A 14,170-nucleotide genomic window follows, 5' to 3' on the forward strand; every position below is an offset into this window, starting at 1 on the left:
GAAAAAACTGAAACATAGATATGAGGGGAAATAAAAAAGAAAGAAAAAATGAAATGGTGATTGATCGTTATACTGGTAGAAAAAGAGAGAGAAACGCGAGTGAAATCGATGAAACACTTTCAAAGAAGTAATCTTCATCGTCGCTGAATAAAGCGAAGAATATTATATATCGTTTTATTTATTCCATTTATGGAATAGCGTGAAATAAACCAACGACAAAGGGAAGAAAAGCGTCGGGTCGATTTAATCGAGCTTAGTGTAAGCTGCCTTCGCGATCTTCCTTTAAATACAACAGTAATTTCTCGAGTTGAAAAGAACACAACGTTGTGACAACTTTCCGCGATAAATCGGCCATCTTTCTCCCGAGGGAAAGAAAATTTCCAAATTTCCAATTAAGTTTTATCTGGCAAGGTGATTTTTCCGAATTCTCATAGGATAAAATATTCCGACTTATTAATTTTCACGCGGTTGGAGAAGTTTGAATTTTTATTAAAATCTCTTCGCACGTGATATGTTCTTTAATGATTTACCTTTGACGTTCAAACGCCTGTAAATATTCGTTGCGAAATATTATTTGGTGAAAATGCGCGTTAATCGTCATAGATAGTTTTTTTAGCGGTGAAAGGATTAAGGTATGGTCGCGAATTTTTAACGAGGAATCGGAACAAGATGTATCGAGCGGCGCAATACGGGTTGCAAAAGAAATATAGAACAGGTATGCTGAGACAAATGGCTAGGAACTCTCGTTCCAACTGTCACGCGAAACAGTATCGTGCGATACGATCTTATTTGTTAAACAGAATTTCTCGGGGCGGCGCTTTTACACGGTAAACAGAATCGTTTTGTCGACTTGATACCGAAACCAATGTCACCATTCCTCATCGTTAAGATCACATCGACCGACAGTGCCATTTTTAGAATCGTCTGGCGGCATTTGGTGATATTATTAAGTGGAATACGAGATTGGCAAAAAGTGTAGCCAGACACAATGTAGCGCGATATTATAAAGCGTTATGGTATAAAATGTATAGGAAATGTATTAAATCTGTGTGACGTTGAGTAGAAAAATATTAATGACGATGATTATTAATAGGGAAAAAATAATGAAAAAAAGGAAATATTGAACGTGTAGTTGATAATTGTTGCAAGTTATACGATTATAATACTGAATTAATACGATATTAATAATTTCTGATATTCAATAGGAATTATTTTATTTGACCAACTTCTCCATTAAATTTGCGAATCTGAGGAATGAAATAGAGTTTAATTGATAAAATGAAATTAAAGTTCGATTATTATTCGCATTGATTAAAAGCCAAGAACGAAGAGTAGAATCGGTCTACGTAAACTTTTGTTGAATAGAAGATGGAAAATAATTTAAATGCCAATTCTTGCATTCCTCGAAGTCGTTGAATAATCTGCAAATCTTCGTGTCGAGGATCGAAGCGATCATTTTTACGATTTATAAAATTGAAAATTTTACTTCGCTCGGTAAAACCAATTTGAAATTACACAACGATGTATCCCAATTTCTGTATCCCAATTTAAAAGTAAAACTTTGGAGTAGTTTCGTTTCGTCAATTACACGCTTTGAATCGATTCGTTAACTGAATAGGTATTAGATATTCCAACCATTTGCTCGATATCAACTTGAACTTCGTGTCCATCGATGTTTGGCTATCGGAGATAGACTTTAATCCAAATTCACCGATGCGAATTAACCTCTTTCCAATCATTTTTCCATACTTTTACAAAAGGATTTATCTCGTGAATTAATTATAAAGTGTGTTCAAAGTATTCCAAAGGAAAAAAAATAGTCGAAAAAGAAGGAACCAACGAATCAAAGAGAGATATTATTAATCAAAATATTTTTACCTTCACTTCCTCTTGAAATAATAGACTAAATACACAAATTCGATCTCTTCGAGTTCGGTGTTTTGACGAGAGGAGATCAACCGAATAATGAACAGACAAACCGAAATCCTTTTCCATGAAATCAGTCGTGATATTTACAAAGTTTCAAATGTAAATATAAATAGCGTATCCAGAGTTTCGATGTCTCGAACTATTTCATTGTTCTCGTTATACCTCGAAAAATTTAGGAAAAATTCATGAAAGGATGGAAATACGCTAAAGTATGAATGAGAAAAGCGAGTATTTCCCTCTAAACTTACACGAATTCCTCGACTAAAAATTTTATTTTTTATTTGAAATTCTCGAATATAAAAGAAAAATAATCGAAATCGAAGGAACGTAAGGAGATTAAATTAAATGGATTCGAAAAAAAATCGACAAGTTATGATCTCGTATTATCATTTTCTCTTCTCTATTACTGTTACTATTAATATTTTACTACATACTAATGTTTCTATACGGTAAAATCAATTGAATGCTTACGGATCGTATTACACGCTTCAATTTAAATTGCTCACAAAAGCTTGAACTGCGTTTCATACTTGTGCCGGAATATAAATTAAAATGTCAAAGGACACTTGACTATAATGCATTCGAATAAAAAGAAAAAAGAAAAGGAAAAAAAAAAAGTAGATATCACTTTGAGCGTCATTAGCAAAGCTTTGAACGTACATATGAAGTATGGAGAAAACTCGTTAAATTGGAAGAGAGATAATCGAGAACTAATTGCATCTCAAAACCTATCGACGCTGCTATCTCTTTCCCTCCAAAATACTTCATTCAATTTAAGTTTCGTGAAATTGAACATTGATCGAGTTCTACTCCATTATTTTGTTTAAATATTTCTTTCAATTCCATTAATGTATCGTATAATTTTAATCGAATCGATTTACCTTTCGAAATCGGACCTCTTTATTATTTAATCATCTAGATTATTTGACATAATGATAGAAACTTGATATTTCGCTCAAATTATGATTGACACTTATGGGAAGAGTAGAGCTTAATAGAGCGAAACTAGAATTGAAGTTTGATCATTATTTCCATTATTTTCAATTTTCAATCCTTTTATAATAATTCTTTTATTTATTAGTAATTTATCCGTTATATTTCTCGTTTTTTTCTCGCATTTTCATTAATTTCTTTCGAATATTTTTGCATACTATCGTATATTTTACCATTTACAGAGAAAATCAAGATAGAATGAAACGTTTCAGTTTGAGGAACGCACAAAAATCACAACAAATTTAGTTCTTTCCACCATATATAGACCGTTATCTTCTATTATTCAAAGTTTCACGATCGAATTGCAGGAACGGAACGAACGTTTCGTTTTTCTCTTCCGATTCTCACTTTGATATTCCATAAATCTATTGAAATTAATAATAAATTTTCAAATTTTTAGGTACCTTCGAATTGCAGGAAAAAGGAATTAAACCACTCGGATCGAAAATGCGGATTCATCGATCGAAATTGGTCGAACTGCCCCCGAAGTTCGTGTGAAAGCATCCGTGAGTAAATCGTTGACCAAAAAGCAGATCCGACCGGTGGAAAAGCGATTCGATGGTTCAGACTCATCGTGTTCCCGCAGAAACTTGTCTTTACTTACTCCATTTCTAAAACCGGTCGAATTCCACGTGAGCGAATAAATTACTCACCACGGAACTCGATCACGTCTCTCACGGAAATCTTCTCTAAAACAGCCCTATTTCCCTAATCGTCGTCTATCGATCGGTCGACCCGCATTTCTTAACGAGATAATTAAATCATGCGAACGATCTCGGTGGAATGTTCTCCAATTTTCAGAGGATTGATCGTTGTGGGAACAGAATGTTGTGATTTTTGTACGTATTGCTCATCTGCTGCAACAATGATGTAATTAAATATTTGCAGTTTACTTACAAAAAAAGACGTTGTTTATTATCGATAGAATTTTGTAGATGAATTTTTTAATTGTATATTTTTTAATTCGATATCGCGATTCGGAATGTTTAAAATCATATTCCTTAAACTTGTAATTTTCCAGTTATGTAAACTTTTGAAACTTGAATATACGGTTCGAGATGATACACAAGTTGAAAGCAAATAAAGCAAAATCTTGAAATTTAAACAATCTCATGATAATTTGAAAATATGAGAATAATCAAATGAGGAGAATATACTCGGAATAGAAACAAAGAAATTCACGGTTACCGATGTTTCAAAAATAATTCTCTTTTGAATCGTGTAAGTATAAAAGATAAATTGCTAATTAATGCCAAATTTCAATAATAGATTTTATTTGTATATAGGATTTATATGTATATTTAAATTTTTAATATTCTTATTTAAACGATACGAATATTAACAATTCCAACTGATCGAATATTCTAAATGAAGAATTAACGTTAATGTTAAAAAAACTTCTTTGGACTCGCACCATTGTGATCCTAGTAATGAATATGCGTAATATACAAGCAATACGATATTATTCAAATTTCACTACCAACGAATTATAATTACGAGTTCCAATTATATCATGAAGATATTAATAATATGTACATATACAATGTGTAATAATACAAAAGCCCAAAAGACCTGTACGTTCTAATTATCATTCTCGACGAGAATTTTAAACGTAGTAAATCAAATCATGTAATTTATCCTGACTGATTTAGCAAAATTCTATCGAATTCGTGATGATTTGCTCATAAATAAGACAGATTAAAATTTCAAAAAGTTCTTGAATTGTTAGAAAGGTATATGTATGGAAAAAACTTTTTATTCAGAATCTTCTAAACGTGTTTTAATATACGTTGTCACTAGCTTCGAATATATTCTCGCAAATTTTTAAAATCTTCTTTTTAATTAAATTTTAATGCTTCAGCGTAGAATGATCTAACGTAACGAGATTGAAATTTGAAAAAAAAAAGAAATTTGAATAGAATCTTCGTGACTTACCAATTAACTTTTTCAATTTATCTTCCAATTCGTATAATTATAACGCGCACTTCAGTGTTGCTTTCACAAAGAGAAACTTCACTTAACGAAATTTTTAAAAATATATATTACGAGCAGGCTTTTTAAAATAATACAAATATATTTAACAACGTCACAAAAAAGAACAGAAAAGTAAATTGCTGCAAATTACATACTTCGTAGGATGTTAGGGCAATATATCGGAAGAAAGTGCAGAAACTCTATGATTTCAATATAAAAGCACGTTGTAACACTTTTAACCTTTTCTAATATTCACAAATACGAAATTACTCGTGCAATGGTGGTGTGCTCCGTAAAAAATAGAACGATGACTGAGAAACGATAACATCAAACGGTGTTTAGAAATGCATCCGTTCTCACCACCACGTTTCTTACACAAATACGAGCGTCAATTATCGATACTTATCGTCGGAACGTTACGGTGAAAAATCGAAGAGAGAAGCGTTCCGGCAAGAACAAGGCTTCGCGGATGTATCGCATAAATCACTTACTTTCGATTTAAAATCAGTTCCTCCTTTCAAAAAAGAACACTGACGGAAGAAGAAGAAGAATTCCATCCACTATTCCATCCACTCGCACTTGACACGCGTCGCGTGGTTTCCGGTTCACCAAGTATCACTGTTCACGAACCACCGCGTTCCAACACTCGTTTCATTTCACCGCACTCGTCCCGAAAACGAACCCTTATTATCATACCCTTGCTTATCCCTCGAGCCGGACACCTGTTCCTCTTTCCCTCCTTCCACGCGACTCGCCAACGGCATGGGTGAGATCAGCCCCTCTTCTCTTCGATCGCGACCTTCCGATCCTCGAATCGAAGAAATCGACGCATCCGGTGAGTTGCACTCGCTCCACTCGTGCTGTTGTTCGAAAAGGGTGAGGGGGGAAAGGTAGTTTTCTCGAGGCTAGGAAAGGAGACGTTGACTCGAGTGAAAAAGAGACGCGACGAAAACGAAAAGGCGCACGTTTAACGAGCGTGCTCGTGATGGCGTGGCGGATCGGCCGCGACTGAATCGAGCCGACTCGGAACACGTCGGGCTTGAATGAGCGTGGCTGAGCGACGGAGATGGCCGAAGTGGGTCAGAGAGAGACGGCCAGTGCAGCGCTGGGGGTTGGAGTGGGCTGGTTAAGTGGGGCTAGGGTAGTCGGATAGAGAGGGAGATATTGGAGAAGTTTCTGCCGCCGAATGATAATTATTAAATATTTTTTATGTCAAAATTTCTTCCCCCCCGAGGGTATTATTGCGTATTTTTATTTACTTGCGAACGAGTGATTTTTCTTGCCGATCTTGAACTGTGTTCGATGCACAAAGGAAAGGAAATGATTTGTTATGAAAATAGAAGGGCTGGATTCGTTGTGTATGAAATTAAAATTCAATTTTACGTATTACAATAGGTGCAGATTCAAGGTAATTTAATTAGGGAAAGAGTTTTCTGTATTGGATGAATATTAAAGAAAATTTTCAAAGATTCGTAAATACTTTGACTTTCCGGAATGGATAATTTATCTATCGAGGGAAAGCGTATAGTGATATTTTCATGTTAATTTGAAATCAAATTTTGATGACGAATTTTAAACGTGTCATTTTTCTTTGAAAACGATTCGATTAAATTTTTCCTAAAGGATTAATTTTCGTATAATTGTCTTTAAAAATTTTCGCAATGTTAATTTTCTTAATTTTTTTCAAAATTAATAATAGATGAAAATATTAAACAAAAATACGAAATATTATGATTTTTTTGCAAATTTCTAAAGTTCCATAGTCTTCGGTCATGAGAAATAAATTCATCGAAGTATAGGAATAAACTTTAAAAAAAAATAAAGAGAGATAATAATCCTACAAAGGAACGAAAGCGACGATATAATACACCGTATTATGACAAAAATGGAAAAGGAATTTCATCTTGTAACCTGAAAACTGAATGCGATAATGCAATAATAATAATAAAAAAAAAAAAAAGAAAAAGAATAAAGATATCTATAAGGCAAAGAACGTACCAAAGGAAGGAATAGTGGCTACGTTAAAGGAAGAAACGGGTAAAGAAAGGGAAAATTTTAATAAGAACGAAAGGAAGGAAGTTATTTTAAGCGAGCATAGGACCACTATGCTTTCATGAAGCTAAACGAGAAAAGAAGGAAATTGTAAGGATTCGGATATGGTAATAATATAAAGAAAGTAGAAGAAAAGGGATATGACGTACAAAAGGAAAGCATTCGAGAAAACGTCATCGAGTAAGAAAATCTCTTGGTAAACCAAGAAATTTGTTTCGATTAAAACGAAAACGAAATTCATTAATGATGATTTGAAAATGGAAAGGAATAACTTTCACGACTACTTTTCGCTAATTCGTTTTAATTTTTCTACGATCCCCAAAGAAGAAAGAAAATTAGATACAAAAGCAATCGCGTGGATAAGTAATGATTTTTTTTTTCGTCAGAAATTTTCCAATTGATTCATTCATTATTACGAACCAATAACTACAAAGGCGTTTGACATTTTTACTCATTCCGGGAAGAGATTATCAAGATTCCTATAATAGATGTACTTGTAACGACACTCGATCCCCCACGTGCATTATGTTCGGTTCGTGAAAGGCCACAAACACCACGTGCACGGCATGGAAACCGACACAGACAAGTTTTTCAACCGAGTCGCTCCTATTATATATACCCCGATGGAGAATTACACGCCGCCATGCGGCCACCGTCTCTTCGTGAATCCTCCTATTTGCACCAGTTTGCATAGAAATGAATGCGAACCACGTACTCGTTTCTTCCTTTCTTCCTTCTTTTCTTCCTTCCTTATTTTTCTTTTCCTTTATTTTTTTTTAACTTTAGACATCCACGTGTTAAATATTCTTTGCGTAAATTTGCAAGTTTGGTTGGATTATTTGAATTGCGAAGCATAAAATGAGAAAGATTGTTCGCTGTTGTTCTAGAGTAATTTTTGGAGATTATATTAGGAATAATAATTGGTTGAAAAATGCGTATTTATTAGAATGATTTTTATTTTCTTTACTTGAAAATAAAATTTTGACTTTGATGCATCGCTTAGAGAATATCGTACATTTGCAACATATAAATATAAATTTGTATGTATAACAATATTATTATTAATATTGCGGAATCAAAATTGTTTTGCTTTTTAGATTCAATAGTCGGAGAAAATATTAAAAATATCCTCTTTAATTCAATTTCAATTTTAGACAGATAAAATATTTATTTTTCGTTAACATATATATACGAGATATGTAATAAATTTTCAGATAGAAATCATTAGAAATGTTTTATTTTACATTTCACAAAGATGCAATTGTAGAGAATTTGTAAATCAAAATCAAATAAAAGAAATGAACTATACTTATGAATGCAACAGAAAACAAATCGTAACGAGCAAATATTTCAAAATATATTTAACTAGTATATTTTAAAATATAAATATGTATAAATATTTTCAATTGAGTACGAATTGAGCTAATAATTAATGCATTCAATAAGCATTTTCATCGAGAAAAAATATATCGGTGATCAAGAATATAATATAATATTTTTAAATTTAAAATAAAATACATAGTGAAAAAAGCTCCCGGATGAACGTTGTTTTACAAATTGAAAAAACACGAGATATTGTGTTTAAAAAATATGAAACGTGGACATAGACAACACACGGATCGGAATTTTATTGTTGATCGGTAATAAATTCAATTCTATACATCAAAAATTGCAACTTATATTTTGGTTTGGTCGAATTAAATATAATATTTTTATTTTCCTATAATTTCAAACAAACAAAAATGTAAAATTTTTCAAATATTAACAATATTCTTTAAACGATATTATACTATTAAAAATGTTTGAAAAAAATTATTTTTTCCATCGCGAAAATACAAAATTCCACAGTTTAATTATTATTTACTATCAAAGTATCAAAATTGTTAAATTGTGCAATAAATTCGTTCGCGAAAATATTCATAATTTCATATATCCATTTTCCTTTTCTTTTTTTTTCTGTTAAAAAAATTCTTAAAAATATACAATCAAAAAATCGAAATCGTGTTAAACGAATTCTCGAGCTAATACGAAATGTCGATAAAATTATAACAATGGAAATATGGATTGTCACAATTTTTTTTTATCCTATCGAAATCGTGTCGCGTGAAGATTCACCGTGTAAACTTTACCCGTCAAAAGTCGATAGCGAGGCACTCCTATTCGATCCACCAACCGAGCCTTAAACGCGAATACTTATTAACCTAATACAATGAAATTACACGTCTCGCTTCGTCGAAACAGCTCGATTAACATCCTGGAAGAAAAATCTTAGTGAACGTTAACGGCAAATTATCAGGAACAGCCCTCGATTACGCGTCAACGTCTACAAATAGCTGGCGTATCTGTAGATTGTAATTAAGTTTCGCGTAATTACATTCGCTCACGCGGGGTGGATGCGTGAATCCCGACCGTGATACAATTGCCCACGCGTGTAAAACCGATTCCCATTTGACAAGGGTCGAAATTAACAAGGCAACCGGCCGATCTTCTTCGCCGATAAACGGTCACGACCGATTGATAATGGCATCGTCACGTGCCGCATTCGGCCGAGGATCGATGAAATGGTGTTGCGAATGCAAAACGCAATCCGGACTGTTGGAATCTGGTTCGAATATGGATGGTGGAGAATCGAGCATGGGACAACGAGAGAAAATGGGACGTTGGCCATTGTCGTGTCGCTTCGCGATGGAGGTTTATTCGTTTCCAAGCTATGATAAAAGATCGATAATTAATTATGCGAATTATAATCGGACAATATGGTCAATTACTCGAACACGAGACGATTATATATTTGGATTAGCGTATTTGAAAATGAATTTACGTTCGTTTGAGAATTTCTCTTATAAATGGAATATGGAAATGAAAATAAGGATTTTACGAAAAATTAGTTAGAATGTGTTTTATTCGAAGGAATGATTTCGTAAGAGTGATTGGTTCTATATTTCTGCCTATATCCTGTTATATCAAATTCCCTGAATTCACGTTATATAGGCGAATGTCCAACTTCTGCTGACTCTGTATGACCCTTAAGAGAACCTAGATTTGATATCAGATTCGAGATGGAAACGAATCGGGGACAATGGAAGTGGACACTATTCTGGTTAGTCGATATAACTGTCGCTATAGTGCCAAATACCAAATACATTTTCGAATAGAAACAAAGGATAATTAAACTGTTGGAAATAACTTTCGAAAGAAATTATCTGAGATTATCTGATATTTTTCTAAGATTAATCTCATAGTGTTGTTCCACTATTTAACGTGAGAGGAAAACTTGGAAGAAAATCTACGAGAACGGATGATTAATCTTATGTTTATGATGTCGTTTACATCCAATTTTTAATTTTACGTAATTAATGATGATCTAATGGCAAGAAGAAATCTTTTGATTTAAAACTACAAAGTTTAACCAAAGTTTTTGTATACGATATTTTGATATAATTGCATGTTGAGATATGCAAACAAATATAAAAAATTCATTAATTAAATCTTTTATTTGTATTTTTTTTTCTAACATTGTATTCGATACAAGACTAATAAATTTCTAATAGCTGTTATTAGAACGAAAACAATTTGTTTTTTTAATTAATATGTTAATAATTCATACTATGTTTCTCTTTTCTTACCTTTGACAATGATAAATTTCTATCATTCGTTCGATACTGTTATTATCGAAACTAGTAATACAAGTTCTCGATTAACTCGTTCTCTACTATGCATTTCAATGAGATTTTATGATAAATTGTTAATCAGATATAAATATAAACTTTATATTTTTCATAAATAAAACGATTCACGGAATAATATTTAAAAAGAAATTTTACTAACTCTTTGCAGATAAATTTTTGCATATTCTCAAGATAATTTTATAATTTATTTTCATATTAAGTTCGAAACTATAGTACAATTTGATCCCTTATTCTTTTATACATTAAGATCACTATTTTAGGTGACAATATGCACTTTTTGATACAAACTTGCAAATTTGCCGAATACGTAAAAACAGAAAAACCGTGTACAATTTTAAAATTATCGTGTCGAAAGAATTATGATCGCTATTGGATCGTGAAACAATTTCAATTGGGTTATTAAAATCGTAGAGACAATCGTGTAATCGTAACGAACAATATCTCTATTTTGCTGCGTTACGAGAAAGAAAAGTTTTGTGGGCAAAAAAAAGAAAAAAAAAAAAAAATGCTGCAAACCGCTCGTGAATATTCATATGCTCGTGAGAACGGAGAATGACAATTTATAGACTAACGGCACCAGTGTACTTTCAACGAAGAAAAAATCAATAATTTGAGTATTGCGATTCGCGTTGAAACGACGAAATTCGTTTGGATTAAGTTTTCAGATCGGAGAAATGAAATCGAGTGTATCCCTCGAAATTTGGAAATTCAGATTCAAATATCCATTACCAGCAATAACGAAGAAATTTTCAGTTTTGAAGTCATATTGATGTAGAAAGTCATTATCTTTAGTTGTATATTTTAACAGAATTTAACGACTTTTTAGTGTTAAATAATTACATTTATGTGAACATTAAAAACATTCAAATTCGTTCTCCTTCAAAATCGTGTTTTCCATTGTTGAAACATCTCTTTCAATATCGTGTAGCATAATTTTTTTCGTTGTATATGAATGAATATAAAAAAAATGAATAAAATCTGATTATATTTACTAATTCCATCGTATACATATTTTCTAGTTGTTAATCCAATGACGCAAAATTGGATCTCCGATAATTTTACTTGGATTTTTCAATATTGGAAAACTCGAGAAGAAATGCGGTGAATGGAGGCAAGAAAAGGTGATCGAAGGATCTTTATTCGGGCTCAGCCAATGCAACAGCAACTTTTTTTCTCTGTTCTTCGTTCAATTTCGAGCCCATCAAACGTCACTTCCCGCCACTCCCAACATATTTTTCCTCGATCACGTAAATATCTTGGAGCGCAGCTGTTGAATCGACTTCGCGTTGGACGATCGCGTGTTTTACAGTGGACCAACCCCTTAAATTTTCACGCGAAATGTAAATATGCAATTGAAAGAGAGGAAAGGTCGTACGTTCATATTTCTGGGGATCGATTGATGGAGGTCGTCGAGGAAACTGGACTATTCTGGGAAAAACTGATTCATGAATAAATTTATATCCAAAGTTTCGAAATGTGGTTCTCCACAATCGAGACATCTTTACATCTTTGAAACTGAGTGTAGATTGATATAAACGTAGAAACATTGTATCCCTGCGCGATTAATATTGGCCATATTGAAATTATTAAAATATTGCCAACACAATTATTCAATTGCATAATTTACCCCATTTTACCTCATATTGCTGGGTAATTTCAGTGTGGAGATGTACAATCCCTTTCTAAAATTGGATTAAAAAGTGATTTTTTAAAAAATAATAAAATTTTTAAAATAATCAATTTTTCAGATAACGAATAGTTCAAAGAAATTTTGAAAATTTGGAAAATTGGCAATGATAAAGATTCGAACCAGTAAAAAGTTAAACGATGAAATAATGAGAACTGTTGATGCATGAAGAAGCAACGGATATCGAAAAATGTTGCATAAAGAAAAAAAAGAACAAAGGAAGTTCGATCTTTGCTCCATAATTGGGCAAAAACGACGAAAAACTATAAGAATAATACAATAATAATTCGCGTGACAAAATATCTTGGTCAGAGAACAAATGAGAGAACTCGTTTGTAATTTCCAGTAACATGCTGATTTAATGGACGTTGTATGGATAAGAATTCTTTTAAGATTGTGTAATCTACACGAGCATAATAACCTGCTTTGATCATCAGTCACGTGCCACGGAAAGGTTAACGAGAATATCACGTCGCTGTCGGATTATTCTTACGAGAACGTTAACGAAATTTCATAAGTCTTTTTTTCATAATTGTCTCATCATCATTTATTCCCATTTTTCAATTTTTTTATTAAATTATTTCCTGTTAGATGATTTATTCATCTTTTACACAATAATTTTTAAATCCTTCGTTTAATTATTCATGATAAAAGTGAGGATGAGAATACGATGTAACTTTTATCCGAAAATAATTATAAATAAATTAAATTCATACTTTATTATATTAAAAATCACCCTTTCAAGTGCATATCCTAATATAAAATACAATGCAATTGATATTTGACATGAAATTTAAAACAAAATTTTCCAAATTCAACTCACATAACCAAAATATACAAAAACCACTCGACTCAAACTTTCTCTTCTCTTCTTCCATCATTATCGATTCTCAGTAAATCGAACATTTTCTCTAGTGATCGCTAAAAAATAATTTTCATTTTCAATTCAAACGAATGGAAACTTGGATATGAAAAATAGCCGGATCAGAATCAATCGGTGAATCAATCGGTGAGTTTATAATATCGCGGAAAATGTAACGAGAATATCGATAATAAACGAGCGGATGCGTGTTTCGCGGTTTGTTCAGGGAATAATTTTGCAATCGAGCACATGTCGATGACAGGTGTCCCTCACGAACGCATAGTTACGAATCACGTGACGTGCACCCTTGCTCCGGAGATATACTCCATCGATGATATTCGCTGTGCTGACAAATAACGTCCACGATAAACACGAGTGGTCAACGGCTATTGTTTCGTCGCAGATTTTTTCCCCAAAGAGAAATGAACAATTGTGATTTTTATATTCTTTTTCTTTTTTATATCTTTAATTTTCCTTCCTTGCAATAATTAATTATCGCCATTTTCGTGCAATGAGGTTATTACAAATTTACGAATTTTTTAAATTAAATGCAGTCCAGTCTCGGAAATATTTGATTTTTCCACTGTAAAAGTTTCGTAATTTTTTGAATATCCGTGGCCACTAGATGGCAATGATGTCGTTATTGAAATATTAATCGAGGGATTCGACGCAAGAGGGAGTTATTCCACAAGAGGATATTGAAAAATTTCGATTAATTTTGGCATTCCTTGGTATTTCTAATTATAATTGATTAATAATCATATAGACTGTTTTCTCTATATGTTTCAATTTTTAATAATTTTCATAATTTGACGAAAAAGATACCACAGAATTCATAAAATCTAGTGCAAGAATCGTAATTCTTTCATTTCCTTTCGAAATGAATCGAATTTTTACATTTGTCATTATGTCGATAAGAGAATTAACGAGATAAAGTTTTGGTGAAACATCTTCGTTTCTTTTTCGTTTGTAATGTTCGAATTT

General features: G+C 32.4%; 1 protein-coding gene across 14 annotated transcripts in view; it reads right to left on the reverse strand.

The window, feature by feature from the left end:
• LOC107995243 (octopamine receptor beta-2R) overlaps window positions 1-14,170 on the reverse strand; it is a 167,412-nt gene that overhangs the window by 74,564 nt on the left and 78,678 nt on the right. For 3 of the 14 annotated variants that reach the window (XM_062077490.1, XM_062077495.1, XM_017052623.3), the window contains exon 1: window positions 5,388-6,010. The exons of 3 other annotated variants lie outside the window; for them this stretch is intronic. The gene's annotated coding sequence lies outside the window, so the exon portion shown is untranslated. Of the gene's footprint in view, window positions 1-4,857; window positions 6,011-14,170 lie in introns of those variants that run through there. 8 more of the 14 variants (XM_062077488.1, XM_017052629.3, XM_062077487.1 and 5 more) reach the window with 4 other exon arrangements.

Source organism: Apis cerana, linkage group LG7 (assembly GCF_029169275.1).
Source record: "Apis cerana isolate GH-2021 linkage group LG7, AcerK_1.0, whole genome shotgun sequence".
NCBI classification, from domain to species: domain Eukaryota; kingdom Metazoa; phylum Arthropoda; class Insecta; order Hymenoptera; family Apidae; genus Apis; species Apis cerana.